The 27,683-nt window shown below is 39.0% G+C and overlaps 1 protein-coding gene across 2 annotated transcripts in view; it reads right to left on the reverse strand.

Annotated features, from left to right (window-relative positions):
- Positions 1 to 14,825, reverse strand: part of LOC124612981 (major facilitator superfamily domain-containing protein 10) — a 150,114-nt gene extending 135,289 nt beyond the window's left edge. The window contains exon 1 of one of the 2 annotated variants that reach the window (XM_047141518.1): positions 14,732 to 14,825. The gene's annotated coding sequence lies outside the window, so the exon portion shown is untranslated. The remainder of the gene's footprint in view (positions 1 to 14,731) is intronic. The other variant, XM_047141517.1, reaches the window with a different exon arrangement.
- Positions 14,826 to 27,683: the final 12,858 nt, after the last annotated feature.

A 27,683-nucleotide genomic window follows, 5' to 3' on the forward strand; every position in this document is an offset into this window, starting at 1 on the left:
GTATGGGTTAATGTTAGTCAGGGCCATTCTTTTGTAGGGATTTTTGAAAGTCAGATTGCGTTGCGCTAAAAAATATTGTGTGTCAGTTTAAGCACAGTCATGTATAATTGTTCTAAGGGGACGTTTCAACACACTGTAACAGTCGTGAGTAGAGATGGGTCGAACTCGTTCATTCCCGTGAACTACTTCATTCATTTCACTCTTTGCCGTGAAGCGTTCAAATGAAGTAGTTCATTCATGAAGTACGGAAGCCTGGCGAAGTTGCCCAGTTCGCCGCTCAGCCGCGGCTACGCTGGCATCGCCTCGCTCGTACAATAAAGCTTCGTAATACTTCATAAGTTTACCAACAGATGGCCGAACTATGCAGTAACGTGCACGCAACGTTTTACACATTTACAGCGTAGAGTTAACTTGAACAGAGCATGGTCGAAGGGGACAAAGGAAAGATAAACAGAGAAGCCTGTCACATATAAAGAAGGTATTACGTTTAATGAAGCTCGACATTTTCTCACGAAGCGCCCAAAAACGTCTTTATCTGCCAAGTGAAACCTTATTTGTTGTATTCATGGACTGAAAACTACAAAATAGAATGAGTATGTTTACCACTGTCACAGAGTCTATATACCTACGTTAAGTAATTATTCAGAAGTTTTCTTGTAGATTTTATTTTTGTTGAGAGTAATAACCCTCAAAATTCAAAACGTAAACTGTCACCTGTAGTCATTGGTACCATTTCAGGTAAACTCCCTCTTTATTTTATTCGGAAAGCAGTTTTTGTGTTTATTCACGCTTATACAATGGCTAGCAACTCGCGATCGCGTAAAAGTAGTGAAATTTGGGATTTCTTCGCCGATTTAGGTGATGGGAAAGCAAAGTGCAACTGTTGTTCTAAGAGTATTTCGCCGCGCGATTCGTCGACAGGCAGTAGAGGGAGGACTGAAGTGAAGGGAGAATGAGTGACGTAGCGCCGATGTAGTGGGAGAGGGAGAGGGGAAGAGAGTGAGTGAACTAGAAAAAAGTGTGGAGTGTGCTATCTGTGAAGAGTTTGAAGTACCAGTTCATTGAAATTGAGTGGTTAGTTCACACTTCACTGGAGTGAAGCGTTCATTTGAACGACTCATTCACGAGCTCCCCATCACTAGTCGTGAGCGGTTAGTTACCTTTGAGACTCGACGTGGTGAACTGATGTTAGTCAAGAATGCCTTTAAGACGACAAAGACTCCATCATCAACTCATCACTGAGTTTGAACGAGGTTGTGTAACTAGGTTACTAGAGGTTGGACGTTCCTTCTGAAATACTGCAGAATACTTGGCAGGCAGCGTGTGGCACTGGCGCATCGTACTGCGTCTGCACCAGCAATGAGCAGCAGTTAGCACCACAGTGACACACTGAACTGTAGCAAATTGGTTACTTCAAGGATATCTGTGAGCCAGACGCCCCGTAGCGTGCATTCCACTGACCACAACCACCGCCATTTGCAACATAAGTGGTGTCAAACTTGAGTTCATTAGAGGGCAGGGTGGAGGTTTGTTGTGTTTTCTGATGAAATTTGGTTCTGCCTTGTTACATGTGATGGCCGTGTGTTGGTTAGAAGGAGGCTGGCTGAGAGCCTGCAACCAACCTGTCTGCGTGCTAGAGTACTGGACCTGCATCAGGAGATATGGTGTGGGGTGCGATTTCGTATAACAGCAGGGGCGACCCATGGTTACCCCATGCACCATGGCTACGAATCTGTACGTCAATCTGCTGATTCGACCTATTGTGCTGTCATTCATGAACAGCATTCCAGGGGTGTTTTCCAACACGATAATTCTCGTCCACATACTTCTTTTGTAACCCAACATGATCTACAGAGTGTCGACATGTTGCCTTGACCTGCTCGATCACCAGATAATTCTCTATCCAAGCACATACGGGATACGGGACGTCAACGGACGACAACTCCAGCGTCGTCTTCAAACAGCATTAACCATCCGTGTACTGACGACCAAGTGCAAGAGGCATCAAACGCCACACTACAAACTGACACCCGGCACCTGTACAATACAATGGATACACGTTTGCAATCAACATAATAGCAGTTACGCCAGTTATTAATGTACCAGCATCTCACATCTGCAATGGTTTACCTCGCACTGACGGAGTCTGTGCTCTTGCAATGTTAATCAGTTAAATATGTTACCTAGACAAAAGTAATCTCAAAATTTCAATATTCTAAATTAATTATTTTCTTGATGTTGCGGTTTTTTCCCTCAGTGTATATTTCAAAGAAAATAGTGATGTACGACGTCAAAGAGACATGTTTAAGAGACACTACCACTTGTCGTGCAGCTTTAAAGCAAACACTGTTGCTTCGCAAGTAGTTGACAGGAATTTCCAATCATTAAATCTGCCTAATTAGATAATTATTCGAAGGAATGGCTAAAGATATGTGAAGTTACGCCTATTTTGCTTAGTGGTTTCTTTATATGTTTGTATGAGAGTACAAAGTCAACTCTCAGTCTTAGAAAAGGAGGTGAAAACTACATGAAAATGATTTTTTTTGTGACTGTGTATAACACAATTCGGTTGCACCGATTTTATCATTAGCAATAAAAACATGTAGTAGTAAATGTACTGGAGAGTGAGTGCAGTAGTTTCCAGCATCCGTGAAAGGGCCTCTGCGTGATGTATTATTATGCTCCTTTACACAATATCCCTAATGTGCTCTTCTGTTGAATAAAGACTTTATTTACTATAGGTAGACTTTGGCTGTGGTGGTACAGTGGATCCAGCACTAGAGACCGGCCCTGGAGCTCCTGGGTTCTATCCTGGAGATGAGTGGAAATTTTTACTTGTTCCAGTCACTCCAGGGTGTCACCAGGTCCATTCATGGCGTTAACAGATGAGAATTGGCGATGTTTCCGGGGCAAAAGGCCCAAGGTGACTGGTCTGCCGCACTTCCCCGCTTAGTGCCGTGGAAAAGGAAGGCTGCACTCTACCTGCGCTCAGGGCAACAGCCTGGTGTTGGCCATTCAGCACATACTTTACCTTTTACATTGCCCAATAAGATACTTCCATAAAACAATACGAACAGAAAATGTGGGAGATAATCTAGCACTTCTGTCTTTAGGTCAACTCAGTGAGGGATATTTCTGACTACTGAGAACTGAACTTGATGACATAAATGACTGACAATTCATACAGTACAGCAGGTGCTCCCTTTAATTTACAAACCAGGAGAGTTAAACTTATTAAAATACAAATCTGAATGAAAAGTCCAATAATCCGCTGTAGTTGCATGTTCTGGTGTATATCTGAAAATTTTATAAATTAACGCTTTGATAATGGGGACATGAAGTTGTCTAAAATATCTTAAGGTACTGAGTGATCAGACTTAAACACCGAAGAAAATATTACGCATCTAGTTAGGAAACTAAGTAAGTAAGGCCTATACATATTTAATAAATAAAATTTGTAATTTCATACCAAGAGAAGGTTACTTAAGAATGCTATGTCATATGGTATAGAGAGTTACAGAATGCCTCAGAGTAATCGTTGCCGTGGTTAGGCAAAGTTCTCAGTCCTCCTCAGTTGATAGAAACCATAATTAATTATGAAATCCAGCAAAATATGAAGGAAATTAACTGGGAATCAGAAACTGATCCTTGATTAAAAAAGCAGTGAAGCAGTAACTAAAATGAAGAGGACAGTTCACATGTAACTTGGAACAACTGCACAAAACGGGACTAACCTGTGTTAAAATCACGAATTTTCATAACTTTGATTGCCGGCCGCTGTGGCCGAGCGGTTCTAGGGGATTCATTCTGGAACCGCGCGATCGCTACTGTCGTAGGTTCGAATCCTGCCTCGGGCATGGATGTGTGTGATGTGCTTAGATTAGTTAGGTTTAAGTAGTTCTAGGGGACTGATGACCTTAGATGTTAAGTCCCATAGTGCTCAGAGCCATTTGAACCATTTTTTTATTAAAATGTGTTCCTGTCGGTCTACGTCAAACAACAGAAAATGACACTCGTAAACATCATCCAGGAAAATATTAGGACCTGGAGTTCGTTGATTGGTTGGTTTGCGGGAAGGGATCAAACAGCGAGGTCATCGAAATAGGGAAGGATGGGGAAGGAAGTCGGCCGTGCTCTTTCAAAGGAACCATCCCGGAATTCGCCTCAAGGAAAATCACCTGAAGTGGCTGGAGAATTAAATAAAAGTGATGAAAACTAATAAAATTTATATTTTGAAATACACCGAAAAATTATTTTTAACACATTTTGGGAGGCACCAGTGATCGAAAGGAAGAAGTTTATGCTGAGGTCAGATTTACCGAAAGCTAACACGCTTATGTGTGTTTGTTACAAACATCTTAATAATCGTAGCAACTGGCAACACAAGTTACGAGGCGTCATGTGTGTTGTCGGAGCGTGTGCGCTGGCTGCCGTCCAGGTACTGAGGTGGTTAAGGAAAGCAGCTGACACCGGCAGCACGGTAGATACGAGAAGCGTGCTGCTAGTGCTCTGCTCAGGAACTGCGGTCGCCAAGCCTACTGTTAGGCTCGGCTCTCTGTATTATATACAAATTAAACCTAGGTGATACTAATGTAATAATGTTTTTTGACAAGAACCCCAGAACCCAAATTACCTGGTTCAAAGAAGTCAAAGCAGACTTAGAGGAGATGGGTATAGGAGAAGATGATATAAACAACAGAGACTTAATGAGAGACAAAATTCAACATTTTGAAGGATTTGAAGTGAAGAAGAGAAGAACTGGAGGAACTGTGTGGACAGAAGACCGAAGGGAGCAGCACAGAGAGAGGATGAAGACATATTGGCAGAAGAGAAAAGAGGAGGAGCGCAATAGGAGAAATGTACATTGAAAAATAGTTGTTTAACGCGGTCCCTAGACGGCCAAAATCGGAATAAAAGAAAATGTTGCTGAGATGAACATTTACAAATTGCTACTTATTTCTCATTTCTAAGCAACCTTCTTTTGGTATGGAATTACTGGTGGTGGTGGTAAGTTCCTATGGGACCAAACTACCGAGGTCATCGTTCCCTAGGCTTACGCACTATATAATCTAATTTAAGCTAACTTACTATACGGACAACACACACACCCATGCTCGAGGGAGGACTCGAACCTCCGACGGGGGGAGCCACGCGAACCGTGTCAAGGCGCCTCTGACCACGCGGGTACCCTGCTCTCCATGAACTACAAATCTTATTTATTAAATACGTATGGGCCTGTTCTTTGGGGGGGCGTAAGTGATCCACACCCAGTTTCCTACCTAGATGCATAATATTTTCTTCCTCGTTTAAGCCTATTCACTCAATACTTTAAGATATTTCAGATGACGTCATTTCCCCATTATCTGCACACATATACACCACAAGATGCAACTCAAGAGTTGCAAAGACGATTGTGTGGGTCTCTAACCGACTTAAACAGATACAGCTACGGCGGACTGTCGGACTTTTCGTTCAGTTTTGCATTTTAATGGTTTAAATACCTTTAGTTAAACACCAATATTTAAATACCTGTTGTACTGTATGAATTTTCAATCAATTATGTATAGCTATTTTCGTTTCTGTTGCCCCTGTTTTGAATTCTGTGCAAATTTGATGAACAGAGCTTGTTCGTTAATTTATCTATGTGTTGATGTCGTTTTAATTTGTTGCCAAGTTGGTCTCCTCGAAATTTTACACACAGAATTTCGTTTAGTGTATAACCATTAATGTCTACTTCTGCTGCTATTAAGACACTTATGCTTATTTTAAATTGAAGAAGTTAAGTCTTTGTGAGATTAAGACTTAACTTGTTTCCTGGGAATCAGCTATAGGCATGTCGAGCTATCATCTGGGTGGTGTCTGGTAAAACTGAGTTTGGCTGTTTTATTAAGTTTCTGAAATGTTATTTATGACGATTACGAAGAAGAGTGTATCCAGTATCGATCCTTGTGGAACCACACATGTATTCCTCGTCCTGAAGTCAATTTCATGTCTGTGAGACCGAGCGAGGCGACGCTGTGGTTAGGACACCGAACTCGCATTCAGGAAGACGACAATTCAAACCCGCTTTCGGCCACCCTGATGTAACTTTTCGGTTATTTTCCTAAATCGATTTGTGCAAATGCCGGGATGGTTCCTTTGAAAGGGCACGGCCGACTTCCTCTCCTATCCTTTCCTCATCCGATGGGAACGATGGCTTCATTGTTTGGCCCCCTTCCCTCCAAATCAGCCAACCAACCAACCTGTCACGGTCTTCCCACGTGGGTTTCTGCTCTCTGTTGTCATGGTAACCCTCAAGTCGTACAAGAGGTATGTCATTAACATGTAACATTTTAGTTTGCCTAGTAGAATTTTGTGTGCCTCACTTAAAAGCCTTTGGAAGGGTCATGGAATATACTTCGCTGCATAATTTTTTTATTTTTATCTCTGCTAGGACATCATTTGTAAGGCCTCGTATGGATTTCTTTGTCGAGAATCTCTTATGAAATCCATACAGAGAGGCAGATAAGTTCTGCACAGAAAAACGATCCACTTCCTTAATGGTGTGCCTTAGGGCGAAGAGTCGAGTCGTTCATTTCATTTTGTATTGTGCATAAAATAGAATCGACAACTTGGTTGTACACCGGAAAACACGCCATTAATAATTCGCGTCGAGAAAACTTGAGAGATCACTCCAAAATCTTTTGAAAAGTCTTCATTTTAATTGCTGTTTCTATGCCACGTGTGCAATGTGACGACATCTTAAGTACTGAGACAGGATCTACTGATCAGTACGTGTCTCGTAACGACAACAAGGAGGCTAGCCTTGGGTGACAGCCAGACAGCACGCAAACAGTGACGGAACTACTGTAACGTAATGGGGAAAAGACACACGCAGCGTCCGTAAGCAAACAACTGTCAAGTCGAAGGTGTCCTGCGCTGCTCGCGTTATCTCCGCCTTGTGTCCTTCGTTAGCACCAACGCGAAATATTTTTCCCTGCAAAAATGTTTCAGTTGTTTCGACAGTACAACAATCGTTCAAAATCAGAGACGCAGAGGCAAAGACGGCATTCAGTGAAAGCCGGTAACGCTGTTACAACATCGTAGGTTTATTAGGAGAAGGTGAACATTTCTCGGCTTGGTACACCGATGATGTAGACATAGATCAAGTTTTTCTTTTACTGTATGTTTAGGAATAACATAAGTCAAGAGTCAGTTTGATCTACAGAACTGCTTTGTCGAACTGTGTGCGTACTATTTGTGTTTAATACCACAGATTAGAAATATCTCTGGAGTGAGCATTGCGTCCTGCGCATGTTGTCAACATTAAACTGGAATTGTCACGTGATCTAGGGACGACGTCGATTGTTTAGCGCCAATTCGCGTCCGCCATCAGATAACGTCACGTCTCGTCACATAACACCAAAACATTCTACAATAACTTTCGAATGGAAGTATTCGCACAGGTCGTCAACGGAACGTCACGTCATTTCACGGTACGTCAAGGCTTCTCGGGAAGAAAATTTTAACCGTACCAGTCTGTTAACATCTTAAGTTAACCTATTTTCGTCGCGCTCATTCTCCTTATAATAGTGGATTTTGTACTGCTGCACCTTTGTAATCTTTATTTTATAATAGCGATTTGTTTTAGTGACCGATTGGAGATGTTCCATGACGACTGGGATATTTTATCCATTTTCTTACACAACCGAGATCGTATATCTGAAGGCGAAAAGTTATTTAGGTTTTACAATAATACAACGGCGCTGACGCCCACAATGTATATGTATAAGAACATAAGTAGACGAAGCAAACCCCACCACATGACATTTTAAGCAAGAAAGTCAGCTTTAATGAAGGAGTAAAAACAGTTGTTTATGACGTTATCAATTACGTAAGAAAAAACGTAATGGATAAGTTTAACAGGCTTCATTAATTCGTTTGAAGCTTTCTTTGATGTGTAAGAATGTACATATTTTCCCTAGTAAATAACTGTCGATGTTTTGAAACGTTGTCTCACTTCTCAGTAATTTACCAAACATAATTGATCAAGAACATAGGTTATAAAGTTTGCTTCGGCCATTGACAAATTTTGTCGTTGTTAGCTCCTCAGTTCTGATACTATAACATTTTATGCATATTAGGGATGGTCACTCAAAACCCCAATTTCGCCGTTCAGTACTGTGTTAAGCGACTTGACGAGATGTGACATGAAAGACCAATGAGTTAAAATTTCATAGAGTGGCTAATGGCTATAGGTCCGCCATGTTTGAAGCCAATTGAAATTCTGTCCACCATGTTTTCTTTAGTCAAGGCATTCGTCTGCTGTGTCCCGCCCCCTTGTAACTGCGTTTGACTTACTTGAAATAGCCCATACTAGCTTTATTTTTTCTAAAACAAGCAATAGACAGCAGTGATTTCAGTGTACACTGACAGCAAAAAGGGATGTTTTTGTCGAAATATGGCTAAACTTTTCGATGCAGATAACACTACAAGACAACTCAAATAAGTCTGTCCATCCACTATAACGTTACTTGTTGCCCATAAATTAATGCAATTAACGCAGGTACCACCAGAATATTACGGTGAAACTTCTAAACATGCTGTGGTTAACTATTAGAAACAGTAACGGGAGCAGAAATGCGATATTTTTGTCGCTATTTCAAAGTAAACAGTCAAAGCCTCAAAAACCAGTACACTGTGAACGAGAATATTATTTGAAATTTGTGTTACAAGTAGTTAACACAAGTATAGTAATTCAATAATAATAATAATCTACAAGAAAGGTAAAATAATTTATTTACATTTAATTTTTACAATGTTTTAACTGATATTCGTATTTTTCAGTCTTTTCACTGACCTTTAAATAAAATAAGCTTCGTGTATAGTTGTCTCACAACTTTACCTCTCTGCTCAGATGATTTTGATTTGCATAAGTGATTTATTCGACATACAAAATAATGTTTGAGCAGCAGTTTTATCAGTTTAACATAATGGGTTTCTTCATCAAATTCAGTTTCTGTAAAAAGATGTTCATTGTTTATAAATAAGGAGCCTCTCACCAATTGCAACACTTCTGTCTGGAATCTCAACAAAACGTTTTTCTGACATTTCAGGATTATGTCCTCATTATTTGTGAAAACCTTCTCAGCAACATTACAAAGTTTAACATCATCATTAGCTGGAGTGATTAAACTGGTTTTCACATCTTTCACTGCAATCAATCCAGTTCTTTTAGCCTCAATACAAGCAAAAATAACTTCTAAGCAGTCAGTACAGTTAATTTTGTTTGTCACCTGTCTCACTATACTTCCAGCTATGTACTCAATGACATATTCTGAGTACATACTCAGTGAGGCATAATCTGGCACATAATCATGGTCTACAGCTGCAGGGCTTACCTTAGCAAAAGGAAGTGATGGAACGGTAGCAGGAGGTAGCATACTAGTATTTGATTCTTGGCAATTGCCATTTTCAGAACCTTCTATCTGTGCAATTAAGCATTTCCTGTATGCTGATCTAAACTGCACAGCATTTGGGTTATTTCTGTTTCCTCCTCTACTACGAATGCTGGAGAAAAATAATTCCAAGTTATCTTGACTTGTTCTACGGGTCAAAATGTAATTGAGCTCTGCATTTTCTTTCCAAACATACAATTCTGCAATTTGCCTTATGCTCATTAAATTCAGCATAAGTCCATACAACGGCATTTTTCTGTTAGACAGAATAACAGGACTTCCATCAGAAAGCTTTAAAGACTTGAAATACTTAATGTATTCATTGATCCTTTTACAGACTGTGTCTCTGTTCCCTCTGAAAATCGGTGCCTTAGTGCCCTTGCCCATTGTGTGACAAGAATTTAATAAATCAAAGGCACTGTCTAACATTTTGATATATTTATCTGTTGCCTCACACCCATAAAATTCTTTAATGACTAAATCTTTGCAGAACAACATGGCATTTGCAACAGAATTGCCAAGGGTCTGTGCTGTCAAAGCCACTTTCATTTTTTGAGTATGGTACAGAATGTGCTGCCTCCTAAGTTTATTTGCAGCATGCAAACCTTCCCTTTCATGCAAGTCCACAAACTTTTTGAAATATTCCCATTTAATTATGTTATCACTGCCTGAAATGGTACCATCTAACAAAAAATTCTTTTCTGCAAGTAAATTACGTGCCAGCTTTAGCATGTGAGCTGTGTCAAACATGCAAAATACCCTCATATCATTATTTGAAGGGTGGGGAAACCAACACTGTGCTCCCTGTTCATCACATCTGATCCCTAAATTTGCCATTAAAGATCTATTTGTGGCAGTACCATCGCAAACCACAGCTACTATAGTAACACCAGTGTCTTCAAGTTTTCGGAGATACTGTTGTACCAAATTTAGCTTTACAGTAGAAGACAGGGAGTGAACTAAACAATAACCCACAGGAATTTTCCAATTTCTGTTTAGTGCTGTGACCATGAACACAAGAGCCTCTATTGCTTCCTCGCTATCATCACTTTCTATGCCACCCTCCCCAAAATCAACATAGCCTCTTAGTTTTTCCCCATCCCAAACAAGGTCCTTCTTAATAGCCATCTCATCAAACATCAATGTTGCAAAAATTTGGGTTGTGCTATTCTCAACTTCAGAGGCAATTTTAGTGAAACCCTCCTCAGTAAAACCTGGATGGCCACCCACTGACATTGCCCAAAGGCGAAGCGTTCTTGGGTGGGGTAATTTGACAATTTTTCGTAAGTAGGTGTATGCCTTGGCAGAATAAAAGTGCAGGGTCAGGGCAAATTTCCTTATTTGCTGAGAATAATGGCATACTTTAGCACTGCACTGAAGTTCCAATAGCTCCTTCAACAAACCAACTACATGTTCACTGTTTAACGCATCAGAAACTGAACTACATAGCCTTCTTCTCAAACCAGCAACTAAAGTATGTAACTGCACTATTCTTCTTTTGTGTCGTACACTAAGTTGCTTCATTTGCTTTATCCGCTTCTTTAGTCGCACATTCTCAGCTTGTACTCTGTTATATTGTGTTTTCAACTTCTTAGGGCTTGGTAGACAGTAATTGTGGTCAGCAGAAACAGATGTGGGTCCGACAGGCACTGAAAGAATGCAGTTACATCATAAGTTTATAACAGAGTTACACCATAAGATTATAATAGAAAGTATGTAATTCAAAGTAATAAGAACACCGAGTAAAATTAAATTATTGACTTACTTTGTGCTAATGATGTAACTGTAACAGCACTATCTTGCAAATTGTCGAAAGTTCGCTTTCTGGGTTGTGGTCGTAATACTTTATCTTGCTTTTGTAAATGTGGTGGAAAGTTAAAGATAGTAGGTACTGCTTTTGACAAAAGGCGCCTCTGGACATTTGTGTGGTACATATATTTCTCTTCAAAATGAGCTGAACAGAGCTAACTGGCTGTAGTAGGAAACCAGTTTTCTCGCTTCATATTTATAACCCATCTTTTTGTAATTTCCTTATCTTTTAAAGGAAATCTGTAATCAATGATAAATAAATTACTTTCCTGCATTTGTCTTAAGCATAATTACAGTTCCAATGCAAATGACTCTTTAATAAACATTAAAAAACGTGTGTCGTATTTCGGTACTAATATACTTACTTATAATATGAAATATTTGTTGTTTTATCGCTGCGATTTGTGCAGTTGAACGCTGAACACACTGCAGGCATGTTGACTTTATATTTTGTAACAAAAAAGTCAACTAGAAAAGTTAAATATTGCAGTAATATCACAACAGCTGACACACTTCCAACACAAGCAACAGTAACGCTTTCCTAATGTTTTGACTAAGGAGAACATGGCGGCCGAGTTAGCGTTGGTTGCCGCTAGGAGCGCTGTAACTAGTATCTCAGCCACTCTATGAAATTTTAACTCGTTGTGAAAGACATTGTAAATACATGCTGACGTGAAGCTTCTGTGACGTCATGCTCGTTCATTTTGCTCTTCAAAGCTAAGAGCCCAAATTATTTCAAATATCAGACGTAAACTGCTATGGTGCCTGCAACACGTCTATGCTAAGTCCACAGCACTTACGAATGGAATCTGTCTTTACTAGCGATATGACAACATTCAAAATTTATAGGACAAATGTCGGACAAATCTACGGCGTCCCGAGATCACGTGACCATTGTGGCAACGTATGTCGACAACAGAAAATCAATTCTGCGCTTCTGAATGCTCACTCCAGAGATATTTATACTCTATGTTTAACACAAGTAGGTGAGCTCTAATCTCTGATCGTTGTAAAATTCTTTGCAATTAGCTCTCAATCGTCAATGGACATTTAGTCAAGTTGCTGAATGTTATTAAGTGTGTTCGTTTATTTTTAGTAGCTAAGACAAGGGAGACTGAATTTCAGAGGCTGCCCACGCGAAGGCAACCCCAGACTACTGCTGAAATGGAAGACATGGAGGAAGTGTACATGATGGAATTGAACTATCGACAACTGAAAGTGTATGGAATATAGTTTATAAAAGTGCACAATACAGTATGTATGAAGAATTAATCAGAAAGAACTGTTCCGCTAATCAAAAGGAAATATGACAGTCAAGTCTACAATAACGTTCGAAGTGTTCTAAAAAGTACCAAGGTGATTTTATGCACCATTTTATTTCTGTAAACGAGTCATGAGAAACAAACAGAAATGAAAGAAGTTGGTGGCTGCTATTGCTCATGAACCAGAATAAAGTCAGCTTTGTATTTTTCAAAGCTTATGCCTAGATAAATAAGTAGATTAAGATCTAACGTTCAGTCTCAGAAGAGGTCATCAGAGACGGAGCACAAGGTCGGGTAGGGCGAGGACACAGAAAGATATCGTTCATGAGCTCTCCAAGGGAAACATTCCGGTATTCGTTTCAATCAATTTGGATCAGAGCGGGTTTAATTTAGAAATTGCCTCCGGTCGATATCTGGCCTAGAAAGGGACGAAAGACGTCTACAGTAACACGACGCTCGGCTAAACAATAAGGCCAATGGTGTCAGGAGATGGACACTTGCTGTCACCTCTGTCTGTGCTTTTAAAAGAGCCGAACTCAAGCAAAGTTTGCTTCGTGCGGACAACATTTTCGCAGTCGCCACATCTTCTAGAGATGTCAGCAAGGAACATTTACAGATGTACAGACAGAAATTCGCGCCTGCGCTTTAGTAGGCTGCAGTGGGGTGGAGCGAGTGACGCAGAACCTGTGCTGTTGCATATTTAAAAGTTGTACGCACGGCGTCATAACTGCGTACTATCAAAATTAAGGGCCAAATTTTCATGTGTGATCTATTGTTGGGACAGGTATGTTGCAAATGTGGTTTTCCTTCTTAAAATATGAGGTCAAGTTGGTGATGTTCACTCGTAAGAGAGACTAGGGCACGTACAGAGATACCTATCATTTCCTCTCGTTCATAAATGGAATAGAACAGAAAATCTCTTGTTTTTGTGCGAATTAACCTCCGCCATGCATTGCACAGTGGTTTACGAAGTATTTATGTAGATGGATGTGTTTTGGAGGTTAAATTGTTGTGAAATTCACCCAGTTCAACAGACTCTGACTGGGAGACAAAAAAAAAAGGAAAAAAAAATCGTTTTATTGACTTTCCAAGGTGAGTGTAACGGATAGAATTTTCTCATTCCAAAGAGTTTGGTCAAAATCCATCGACGTAAAACGGGACTATTACTGGATATGCCATCTAAGTATGTCTCACTCGTCCAAGCAACACTGGTTGGTTGCAGGGTTGCAGTGCGAGTGGACGGAAAAGTGTTTGGTTCACCATAATTAAGGAATTAAGGCAAGACGACGCCGTTTGTATAATTACATTCAATCTGACCTTCGAAGCAGCTCTTCCGAAGCTCCAAAGATCTGGTTACATACGCATAAAGCTTTCTCAGGTATGTGCGTAAGCCGATGATGTAGTAATTATTAGCCGAGAGGAGCATCATTACATGAAACAGTGAAGGAGCTGAAGGAAGCCAATGAAATGGAGAGCAAGAACATGTTGCTCACTCAGTAAAAAATCTGGACAGATTATTAGTAGCAAATTTCAATTTCTGAACCCATGCAGAATTTGAATAAATGAGATCTAACACTAATAGCACAAATTCCATGCCAGCTGAAATGAAATCACGCATCTAAAGCGGATGTTGCCACACGTTTAAGAAGTTACAGGCCTCGTAAATATTATACAGGTTAAACTTTTAAACTGTAAAAATACAAGACCACTATCAGTGCAGCTGTAACCTATGGATATGAAACCTGGACGTTAACGACTACTGATGAGCAGAAGCAAATAATATTTGAACGCAAAGTTCCTTGCATAATAATATGGGGGAGTTCAGGATAGTAATGGCACTTGGAGATCTAGAACACATGCTGAGTTGGCCAATCTTGTACAAGGTGCTATATTTTAACATCCATATAAAGTAAGAGAATTTCCTGGCTTGAACTCGTTCTTAGGATCGACGCTGGAAGACAAAAAAGTTTATGAATGTAGGACAAATTGAACAAGACAGTTAAGAATACCAATAAAGCAGTGAATATACTATGTTGAAGCGAATATGAAGAAGCGGAGAAGGAAAAAAAATTGGGAGACTTGTAGAAGAGGACAATACACACAGCGAGAACAACTGGTCTACATTAGATTCTTTCTTTAGAGATCTGTTCAGATTCACTACGAAATGTTTTACGTAATGTTAACTCTATTTTTTTCGCAGTGCGTGCTGAGAAATGCACTTACCACTGGCCTTGTGGATATCCAGCGCCTCAATGAAGGAGTCTGCGAATTGCACTGTCAGTCGTAGCTGGCAACGCAGCCACAGTCCTAAACAACCTGGTTATTCAAGCACTCACTCTCGTCTGACCGATGATAAGCATTGTCGACCTCGATTCTTATGCAGGAAAACATTGTGCTTTCACAGGAACTTGTTCTACAGCCTAGTGACCGCTCAAGGACGTACACTCACGTCAGTCGTGGTTTCCCTGTGGCTGGATTGCTTCCAATCTCTCAGTATCTCTTTGCTGTAATTTACGAAACAACTAATTGGCAGCTAATTGTTTTCAGTTGCTGTTGTCGTTCACACAGGGCACAACCGTCAAAATACTGACTGCCACACAGGCACAGACGTGGCAACTGCTTTACAACACTCGGAATACAACCGTGATTTCACAGTTTAATGGACTGGTCTATATTACGTTCTTTCTTTACAGAACTGTTCAGATTCACTACGAAATGTTTTATTTAGGTCACGTACTTACAAACACATAGCATTTGATGGTTTGGAAAAAAAAAAAACTTTAAGAGTAATACAGTCTTTAAGATTTGGAAGGTATTAGGAGGTAATATTCATGGAGCAAAAAGTTAGCTATAGCTTGTACTAAAACGAGCTGCAGTTGCAATAGACAAATGACATGAAAGGGAGCATTAGTTGAGAAGAGAGTGACATAGGTTTGTAGCTTATCCCCACTTTTATTCATTCTTTACATTGGGAAAGCAGAAAAGGGAATAATTGGCCATGTGCGAGTCCTACTGAGGGTGCCGTACAAACTTAATGTGGGTATACCAACAGTTTATCCATTCCGAGAATGGAGGGTATTGACTATTTTTGCCTGTTATCGACATCGGTACTGTCAAGATATCGGTCCCATCGATAGCAAGACTTTCGAGAAACTTTTAATTTCAAGTTTGAAGTGGTATAACAAATGAAAAAAGAAATATTTTTTGTGTGATAAAATTACAAATTAACAATATCGGATTTTTCCCTTTGTTTGCTCTGTGAAACCTTGTTGCTTCTCACTTCATGATTCTAGGTCACCGAGGAGTCTCCCAAGGGTTTTGATGAGTGAGTTTGCGAGTATCAAAGTATGTGACATAAATGGTCCTATCTCTGGACCGTATTGACGTATAAGCTTAAGATTTTTTATACTACCAAGGGACCATAGACTGCAGTATATGAGATGGATTTCAATTTGATATTTCTATCAATTTCGGAGAAAAAAGGATCTTAACAGACGGACGGACGGACAGACAGTTGGATACAAATGACAAAAATACTTTTTTGTGTAATATAATTAGAAATTAATTTAGTTTTTTTTGCTTTTGAGTGTACTGCGCAAATGGGCTTCTTGTCAAATCTCATGGCTCTGGCCCAACGGGAAGTACTCCATAGACTTTGATGAATGAGTTTCCGAGTATCAAAATATGTGACATAAATAGCCGTATCTTCTGACTGCATTGACTTAGAAGCTTTAATTTTTTTACACCTCAAAGGGATCGTAGATCTTAGTATGTGACATAAACTTTAACATGATATGTCTACTCGTTCTAGAGAAAAAGGATTTTTAATAGTCGGACAGACGGACAGACTAACAGACGAATAACAGCGTGACTCTATAAGCGTTCCGTTTTTAGCAATTGAAATACAGAACCCAAGAAAGGAGAATTCTGGAAAGGGAATGAAAGTTTAGGAACGAACCTGAAAGATCAATTGAACGGTGTGGATAGTGTCTTGAAAAGAAATTATAAAATCAATATCGCTGAAAACAAAACAAGGATAACGGAGTGCAGTCAAAGAAAATCGTGTTATACTGAGGAACTTAGACTAAGAAACAAGCCACTAAAGGCAGGGGACTGATTTTGCTATTTGGAAAGCAAAATAACTAACTTCAGCAGAATTAAAGGGGATACAAAAGGCAGAGCTGTAAATAGCTTTTCTACGACACAATTGTAATGGTATGGTAATGTAACGACAGAGATATCGATGCTAGTGTCACTTCTAACGAAAGACCTAACTGCTTTGAGGTTTGATCCTTTACATAATTTTATATATATATATATATATATATATATAATAAATGACAATTTAGTGTGTATGAAAATTTTGCAATTTTTGCAATATATGATGTTTAAAAATAAGTTGTACATTCACATATCTGCTTAAATTAATTAGTTATTTACTTGTTCCATAGATCATATTTCCGATAAGCGTCATGAGTAAAAATTACCAGGTATTTATATTCAATAATGCCTGGTTTGTGTAGAAGGAGTTATCAAAGAGAAACTTCTTTACTCTACGTTTAGAAACATTTCTGTTGCCTATCAGTAACCTTTTCCTGTGAATAAATTGTCAAAGAGATTTATCGCTGCATGTTTCACCTCTTTCTGTGTCAAAGCTATATTTATTAAACGGTAATGCAAATCGCTGTTTCCTTCTAATGTTGTTCTTGTGAATATATCTGTTACTCTCAAACTCATATCGACTGTTGATAACATATTTCACAGGTGAATAAATGTAATGTGAGAGTGTGGTTGATATTCACATCTGCATAACAGAAGACTGGAACATGATGTGTATGAATCCCACACACAAATGTAATTGCTTTCTTTTGTGGAATTGATACTTTGGTTTAAGTGAGGAGTTAACCCAGAATATTATACCATAAGACATCAATGAATGAAAATATATAACATATGTTAACTTACTGACTTCTGTATCCCCTAAGTTGGCAATACCAAGATCATCTGATGCTTGACGCTTCAGCAGGTTTCCTATGTAGTTTTCCACTTTACGTTTTCATTAATATGCACAGCTAACAAGGTAGAACTTTTTAACCTGTTTAATATTTCTTGTTGGTATACTAGGTTAATAGCTGGTGGGATATTTCTGATAGTATAAAATTAGACAAGCTGCAACTTTTCAATGTTTAACAATAGCTGATGTGTGCAAAACCAGCCAGTAATTTTCAGAAAAATATCATTTACTATTTTCTGTGTTTATGTTTCTTTGTTCGTCCTGACAACAAAACTTGTGTCATGTGCAAATAGAACTAATTCTGCCTTCTGATTAGATAAACTTGTTATAATAACATAAAGCAAGTGTAGTGGGCCAATGATCGAGCACTGTGGGACTCCGATTGTAATTTCTCCTTATGCGGATGATGTGGGGTCTCTCTTTGTATTACTCAAACTGTCTAGGGTAATTTCCTGCATTCTATTTCTTAAATATTTAAACTGTTCGTTTGCTGAACTGTGTATTCCACGAAAACTTTATATCTCTAATAGAATATTGTGACTGAGACAGTAAAATGCCTTCGATAAGTCACAGAAGAGCTCAACTGGTGACATTTCATCATTTAGCGATTTGTGAAACTTGAATTTCCGCTGGCATTTAAAACTGCAAACAGCTTAAGGAATGACGTTGACTGACGTCTTTCACTACCGCCGATATGTCAAGTGCACGGCCTCTCATTTCCAAGGCACAAATGAAAGAGAGAGCGCTGTGCAAGTAAATTTAACATCTAGATTTGCGGGGCTACGCTGACGAAGAACAATAATACGTCATATGTAGAAAGACCACCGTAAACAATCAGAGCCACCAAACAACCAAAGATAACCAACGTCACATGTTATTAATAGTGAAAATTAATTACCAACGGGTGAACAGTTGGCATTAATTCTGTCCCTCTGTTATTGACCGGGGAGAGCGCAGGATTCCACGTATAATTTAAGCAAAAACCTCTGTCTCTGTTAATAAGTTAATTTGCTAATTTAATCTCAGCTGCTTCCCTGACACTGCCTTGTCACAGGTCATTCAAATGGTTCAAATGGCTCTAAGCACTATACGACTTAACTTCTGAGGTCATCAGTCGCCTATAACTTAGAACTAATTAAACCTAACTAACCTAAGGACATCACACACATCCATACCCGAGGCAGGATTCGAACCTGCGACCGTAGCGGTCGCTCGGCTCCAGACTGCAGCGCCTAGAACCGCACGGCCACACCGGCCGGCACCGGTCATTCCATGGAATACAACACAGAGGTTATGTCGTATACTTCTGACTGTTAGGATAGCCACGGCCGACTTCTTTCCCCCTACTTGTCCTGTCCGAACTTGTTCTCCATAACTAACGATCTCGTGGTCTGCAGGTCGTCAATCCACAGCCTTCGTCCCTTCTTTTCCAAATGCGTACCCATTCACACTGGAATAGGTATCACCTGGGCCACATTTCAAAGAGTTCCGGAACTGTTCCTTCTTCAACATCATATTTTTGGATCTCTTTTGGGATGACACTCTTCTTCTTGTTATCTAGGGTAGGGTGTTCAAAGAGTTCAGTCGCCACCACAAACTGATTTATAGGGTCTGTATTGTAGTACGCGGCACCCCTTTACAAGTTCGCGGATGATATACGTCTCTAACTGTGTGTTTACGTCCTATAATACACACCTGTGGGTCTGGAAACATGTCATAGTGTTGCTCTTACTGTCCCGTACCTATTTCATCCTACCGTTCATCAACACTTATAATTGCCTGCATAACAAAAAGGGAGGTTTATAGACGCGTGTCTGATTGATTCTGCACGCTTTCTTATATGAATGATGCTATGCACATTGTAAGTTCCACATTTTTTTATATGATGCATTTAGTCTACTCACACTGTAGCCAGAACCGACAGGTCTACACATTCAAAGTCTCTAAACGTTATCGTAACAGCTACGCAACGACTACAAATGTAAATTAATTTCTTTTCTTGTTAATCATGTAATTGCCGTACTGTACCACACTTCTCGCACTTCCTGATTTTTTTAATAAGAACTTGTAATTAAATAGACATTTGTGGAAGGTAAACCGGTTCTTTTGCTCTTATTAACATTAACAATGTGAACTATAATCAGATTGAAAAAATTCTGCGTGACAGTATAATATCTGTAAAAAGCGGTAAAGAACTGTCGTTGCGAAAAGTCAGTGTTAACTCGCGGCGCTCGTGGCCAAAAAGGCTTCGTGACTGCGCTCGTCTTTAGCCGTCCTCTAACTTGACGTAGACCGAATTCTGCTTTGGGAACATCAAACTGGCTATTGGTCTTAAAAAGGAATCTGTATGTATATAGACATCCTCGGAATAGTGAAGCGTTTAAAGCACTTAATAAAAGCAAGACCTCCGATCCAGATTGATTACCATTTAGGTTCCTTTCAGAGCATGCTGATGCAATAGCATGCAACAATCATATAAAACCGCTCGCTCCACGAAAGATGCGTACCCAAAGTCAGGAAAGTTGCACACGCTACTCCTATGTTCAAGAAAGGCAATAGGAGTAATCCACTAAATTACAGGTCTCATATTATTAACGTCGATATGCACCGGGATTTTGGAACATATATTGTGTTCGAACATTATGAATTACCTCGATGACAACGGTCTGTTGACACACTGTCAACACGGATTTAGAAAAACAGCTAGCTGTTTTATCACACCGAGTGTTGAGAGCTATCGGCATGGAATTTCAAATCGATACCGTATTTCTAGATTTCCAGAAGGTTTTTGACACCATACCTCACAAGCGGCTTGTACTGAAACTCCGTGCTTATGGAATATCGTTATGCGACTGGATTCGTGATTTCCTGTCAGAGAGATCACAGTTCGTGGTAAACGACGGAAAGTCATTGAGTAAAACAGAAGCGATTTCTGTGTTTCTCGTGGTAGTGTTATGAGCCGTCTGCTATTTCTCATTTTTATAGACGACTTAGGAGACAATCTGAACAGCCGTTTTAGGCTACATGCAGATGATGCTTTCGCTTATCGTCTAGTAAAGTCATCAAAAGATCAAAACCAATAGCAAAACGATTTAGATAAGATATCTGTGTGGTGCGAAAATTAGCAGTTGACCCTCAATGATGAAAAGTGTGAGGTCATCCACATGAGTACTAAAAGGAACTTTGGTTACACGATAAATCAACCAAATCTGGAGTCGGTAAGTTCAAGTAAATACATAGTAATTACAATCACGAACAACTTAAATTGGAAAGAGCATACAGAAAATATTGTGGGGATGGCGAACCAAAGACTATGTTTTATTGGCAGAACACTTAAAAGATGCAACAGGTGTACTAAAGAGACTGCCTGTACTACTTTTGAAGTATTGCTGCGCGGTATGGGCTCATTACCATAGAGGCTTAACAGATTAGATCGAGGAAGTTCAAAGAAGAGCAGACGTTTCGTATTATCGAGAAATAGGGAGAGAGTGTAACGGACATGATACAGGATTTGGGGTGGAAATCATAAAAACAAAGTTTTATTTTATTTTATTTTTTATTACGGACGGATCTTTTCACGAAATTTCAATCACAAACTTTCCCCTCCGAATACGAAAACATTTTGTTGACCTCCTACTTAAGGAGAAACGATCAACACTGTAAAATAAAGGAAATAAGAGCTTGCACAGAAAGATATAGATGTTCTTTTTTTCCACATGCTATTTGAGAGTGGAATAATAAGGAGTTAGAGTGAAGGTGGTTCGATGAAACCACAGTCAGGCAGGTAAGTGTGATTTGCAGAGTAGCCATATAGATGTACATTTTACATTCAAATTACAGTTTCGTATCTAAATATGACTAAACATTCATCATATAAATTTTTTAAAGTATTGTTGTGATTTAATAATTCCTACCCATCATATTTTATACGTTACAAAATTAGAAATTCGTCTATGGGATAGAAGGAGTTGTCAAGTAGAAGTTTTTTCATTTTTTATTGAAATTAAACAGTCTGTCAGACATTTTATATCACTGGATAATTGATCAAAAATTTTGGTCACAGCACTGTGCACCCCGTCTTGCGCTAAACACAACCTTAATGTGGAGTAATGAACGTCATTTTTTCTTCTTCTGGTATTGTAATAATGTACATCGTTGTTCCTCTAGAAATACAGGGGATAATTTACAACAAACTTTATGAGGGAATAAAGATATTTTAAAGCAGTATGAGATCGCCTAACTCCTTAAACAGATGTCTCCAAGATGATAGTGGGTGAGCATCACATACTATTCTTACAGCACGTTTTTGAGCAATGAACACTTTCTTTCTTAAATTATTCCATATAGCATTCTTGAACGAAAATACGCTAAATATGTAAAATTAATGAGCTGTTTCTGCTTAAGATTTTCGATGATTGTAACTGCAAATGTGACTGAATTAAGCTAGTTTAGGAATTCCAAAATGTGTTTTCAGTTTAAATTATCGGCAATATGGACATTCAAAATTTTTGATCTTTCCTCCCTAGTTATTATTTCCTCAACATATGTTGCACTTAATACTGATGTAAAATCTCCAGATATGTGGAACTGAATATGTTGTCTCTTTTTAAAACTGAAAGTGAGACCATTCGCAGAAAACCACAGAATAATTCTTTTAAGAACATTATTTATAATTTCCTCATTTGCTGTAAATGTGTTTAGACTGATTACAGTGCTAGCGTTAAACACAAAAAGAACGAATTCTGCTTCTTGTTGTTAGACGTGGTTTTCTACACCATCAGTTCTATTAACCCTAAGGTTATCCAAGAGCATTTGTAATTCACTCACTGAAATACCTTAGACAGGTCGCAGACAATGGCAACCAATGCTTTTTGTTATTTAGTGCTTGTAAAATTTCGTGAACGAATATGTAAATGGCACTCTTAGTTACACAACTCTTCTGAAATACTAACTGGTTTACTGAGCATTTTATTGTTGCTCCGGGGGTATACTATTCTAGAATACATGACCTTCTCGAAAATTTTGGAAGATGATGTTAGTAGTGAAACGGATCAGTAGGTATTGACATCTCTCCTATCAACTTTTTAGATAGAAGGGTTTAACAATGGCATACTTAAAACCCATGGGATAAATGCCCTGAGTTACTGATGCGTTACACTTTCCAGAAAATACAGTGCCTATTATAATGGAGCAAGCCTTTAGTACTCTTTTGGAAACCACATCAAACAGATGAACTTTCTTTTGTGAGAGAATATATAATTATCTTAATTTCAGAAGGAGAAGAGACGAGATATCCATATGGCTGAATTTTATGTAAGCTGCTTGTTCAGCATGTTTTATTTTTCTCTTGAACGTGTTTTATTTTCTTATTTATTTATTATTATTTATTCTTATTCTTATTTATTTATTTTCTTGAACATGTTTTATTTTTCTCTTGAATTTTGACTCCCCCCCCACGAACCATGGATCATGCCGTTGGTGGGGAGGCTTGCGTGCCTCAGCGATACAGATAGCCGTACCGTAGGTGCAACCACAACGGAGTGGTATCTGTTGAGAGGCCAGACAAACGTGTGGTTCCTGAAGAGGGTCAGCAGCCTTTTCAGTAGTTGCAGGGGCAACAGTCTGGATGATTGACTGATCTGGCCTTGTAACACTAACCAAAACGACCTTGCTGTGCTGGTACTGCGAACGGCTAAAAGCAAGGGGAAACTACAGACGTAATTTTTCCCGAGGGCATACAGCTTTACTGTATGGTTGAATGATGATGGCGTTCTTTTGGATATAATATTCCGGAGGTAAAATAGTCCCCCACTCGGATCTCCGGGCGGGGACTACTCAAGAGGACGTCGTTATCAGGAGAAAGAAAATGGCGTTCTACGGATCGGAGCGCGGAATGTCAGATCCCTTAATCGGGCAGGTAGGTTAGAAAATATAAAAGGGGAAATGGATAGGTTAAAGTTAGATATAGTGGGAATTAGTGAAGTTCGGTGGCAGGACGAACAAGACTTTTGGTCAGGTGAATACAGGGTTATAAATGCAAAATCAAATAGGGGTAATGGACGAGTAAGTTTAATAATAAATTTAAAAAAAAATAGGAGTGCGGGTAAGCTACTACAAACAGCATAGTGAACGCATTATTGTGGCCAAGATAGGCACAAAGCCCATGCCTACTACAGTAGTACAAGTTTATATGCCAACTAGCTCTGAAGATGATGAAGAAATTGATGAAATGTATGATGACACAAAAGAAATTATTCAGGTAGTGAAGGGAGACGAAAATTTAATAGTCATGGGTGACTGGAATTCGAGAGTAGGAAAAGAGAGAGAAGGAAACATAGTAGGTGAATATGGATTGGGGGTAAAAAATGAAAGAGGAAGCCGCCTGGTGGAATTTTGCACAGAGCACAACTTAATCGAAGCTAACACTTGGTTCAAGAATCGTAAAAGAAGGTTGTATACATGGAAGAACCCTGGAGATACTAAAAGGCATCAGATAGATTATATAATGGTAAGACAGAGATTTAGGAATCAGGTTTTAAATTGTAAGACATTTCCAGGGGCAGAGTTGGACTCTGACCACAATCTATTGGCTATGAACTGTAGATTAAAACTGAAGAAACTGCAAAAAGGTAGGAATTTAAGGAGATGGGACCTGGATAAACTGAAAGAACCAGAGGTTGTACAGAGTTTCAGGGAGACCATAACGGAAAAATTGACAGGAATGTGGGAGAGAAATACAGTAGGAGAAGAATGGGTAGCTTTGAGGAATGAAATAGTGAAGGCAGCAGAGGATCAAGTAGGTAAAAAGACGAGGGCTAGTAGAAATCCTTGGGTAACAGAAGAAATATTGAATTTAATTGATGAAAGGAGAAAATATAAAAATGCAGTAAATGAAGCAGGCAAAAAGGAATACAAACGTCTCAAAAATGAGATCGACAGGAAGTGACAAATGGCTAAGCAGGCATGGCTAGAGGACAAATGTAAGGATGTAGAGGATTATCTCACGAGGGTTAAGATAGATACTACCTACAGGAAAATTAAAGAGACCTTTGGAGAAAAGAGAACGACTTATATGAATATCAAGAGCTCAGATGGAGACCCACTTCTAAGCAAAGAAGGGAAAGCAGAAAGGTGGAAGGAGTATAAAGAGGGTCTATACAAGGGCTATGTACTTGAGGACAATATTATGGAAATGGAAGAGGATGCAGATAAAGATGAAATGGGAGATACGATACTGCGTGAAGAGTTTGACAGAGCATTGAAAGACCTGAGTCGAAACGAGGGCCCCGGAGTAGACAACATTCCATTGGAACTACTGACGGCCTTGGGAGAGCCAGTCCTGACAAAACTCTACCATCTGGTGAGCAAGATGTATGAAACAGGCCAAATACCATCAGACTTTAAGAAGAATATAATAATTCCAATCCAAAAGAAAGCAGCTGTTGACAGATGTGAAAATTACCGAACTATCAGTTTAATAAGTCACAGCTGCAAAATACTAACGCGAATTCTTTACAGACGAATGGAAAAACTGGTAGAAGCCGACCTCGGGGAAGATCAGTTTGGATTCCGTAGAAATGTTGGAACACGTGAGGCAATACTGACCCTACGACTTATCTTAGAAGCTAAATTAAGGAAGGGCAAACCTACGTTTCTAGCATTTGTAGACTTAGAGAAAGCTTTTGACAATGTTGACTGGAATATTCTCTTTCAAATTCTAAAGGTGGCAGGGGTAAAATACAGGGAGAGAAAGGCTATTTACAGTTTGTACAGAAACCAGATGGCAGTTATAAGAGTCGAGGGACATGAAAGGGAAGCAGTGCTTGGGAAGGGAGTGAGACAGGGTTGTAGTCTCTCCCCGATGTTATTCAATCTGTATATTGAGCAAGCAGTGAAGGAAACAAAAGAAAAATTCGGAGTAGGTATTAAAATCCATGGAGAAGAAATAAAAACTATGAGGTTCGCCAATGACATCGTAATTCTGTGAGAGACAGCAAAGGACTTGGAAGAGCAGTTGAACGGAATGGATAGTGTCTTGAAAGGAGGATATAAGATGAACATCAACAAAAGCAAAACGAGGATACTGGAATGTAGTCGAATTAAGTGTGGGGATGCTGAGGGAATTAGATTAGGAAATGAGACACTTAAAGAAGTAAAGGAGTTTTGCTATTTGGGGAGCAAAATAACTGATGATTGTCGAAGTAGAGAGGATATAAAATGTAGACTCCAATGGCAAGGAAAGCGTTTCTGAAGAAGAGAAATTTGTTAACATCGAGTATAGATTTAAGTGTGAGGAAGTCGTTTCTGAAAGTATTTGTGTGGAGTGTAGCCATGTATAGAAGTGAAACTTGGACGATAAATAGTTTAGACAAGAAGAGAATAGAAGCTTTGGAAACATGGTTCTACAGAAGAATGCTGAAGATTAGATGGGTAGATCACATAACTAATGAAGAGGTATTGAATAGAATTGGGGAGAAGGGGAGTTTGTGGCACAACTCGACAAGAAGAAGGGAATGGTTGGTAGGACATGTTCTGAGGCATCAGGGGATCACAAATTTAGCATTGGAGGGCAGTGCGGAGGGTAAAAATCGTAGAGGGAGACCAAGAGATGAATACACTAAGCAGATTCGGAAGGATGTATGTTGCAATAAGTACTGCGAGATGAAGAAGCTTGCACAGGGTGGAGTAGCATGGAGAGCTGCATCATACCAGTCTCAGGACTGAAGACCACAACAACAACAACATTTTTTACTACATTAAAGAAATTCGTATTAAACGTGTCTGCTACCTATGATTGATCGTTTATAGCACTTCCATTTAAATTAATAGGAATGTTACCCTTTTCTGTAGCTTGTCCTCTCTCTCTCTCCTTGTATTATTTTCCGTACAGCCTTAAATCTTTCGTTGAAATGATTGACTGCTGACGTATTGGGAATGTTCCTTGATTTTTTTAATAACTTTTCTTAGTAATTTTGAATAGTTTTTTAAGAGTTCAACTACTGCAAGATCTTTACTTGTTCTTGCCAACAGATTCAATTCCCTTTTCCTTCCGAAAGTTACTTTAATCCTTCCAGTGATCCATTGTTTTTACACGATTGTTTAACGTCTTTCCTGATTAGCTTATGCGGGAAGCTATTTTAATGTAATTATATGATTTTATCGTGGAATAGGTTAAATTTTATGTCAGAATTTGATTAATTATAAATTTCATCCCATGTCACCTTTTGTAAACAGTATTTGCCCTGGAATCATGAAGTATTCTAACGGATTTCCACTGGGGAGTATCTGCATTGTAAAGCACTATCTTGTTTATCCTATCTCATTTATCACTCTTAGAGGGAGCATTTGTTATTGGGTGTACCGTGATTTTCTTGTTTTGAGCTTCATCAAAAGAAACGTTTCCAATTAGGTCATGCCAGCTTTATCCAACTGTGCTGAAAAGTTTACTATAGAGACAAAATTGTAGGATCTAAATAAGATTTACTGTCAGAATCCTTTAGAAAACCTACACTGAAATCACCACAGGCTATTGACTGGGTACTGCAGTCTGACATATAGCAAAGTGGGGAATCCTTATTCCTCACAAACAGTTCAAATTTTGCCAGTGGGATTTATAACAGTTAAAATTGCAAGTGAACTAATTTTTAAGCTATTAAGTCACAAGCGCACGCTATGTATGGATCACTAAAAATCAATTTTTTTCATTGTTTTGGATTTTTGTTCTGTCTTAATGTCTGTCACAACCCCTGCTTTATTCATTCTAGTTCTACGTGAGTGGAATGCTAGAGCGTGACCTTTTATATATAACTGCTGTAGCACTATGGTTATGTGGTGCTCAGAAAGGTACAGGATGTCTATCTCTTCTGAGTTGTTTCATTTTTTCAAACAGACAAAAATTATTAAATTTTCAAGCAAAAATTTAAACGTACTTAAGAGACAGACTTTGTGCGGCATTGCATTGTTTTTCAAACAGACAAAAATTATTAAATTTTGAAGCAAAAATTTAAAAGTACTTAAGAGACAGACTTTGTGCGGCATTGCAGTAAGCAGTTATTTAAATAGAAAAAGCAACTGCAGCATTGAACTGTCGCTGGTAATCATTATTGTCGAAGTAGCACTAGACGTACTAAGGTATTATATTTAATAGTATTTGTAGTATAG

This window comes from Schistocerca americana, chromosome 4 (genome assembly GCF_021461395.2).
Source record: "Schistocerca americana isolate TAMUIC-IGC-003095 chromosome 4, iqSchAmer2.1, whole genome shotgun sequence".
NCBI classification, from domain to species: Eukaryota; Metazoa; Arthropoda; class Insecta; order Orthoptera; family Acrididae; genus Schistocerca; species Schistocerca americana.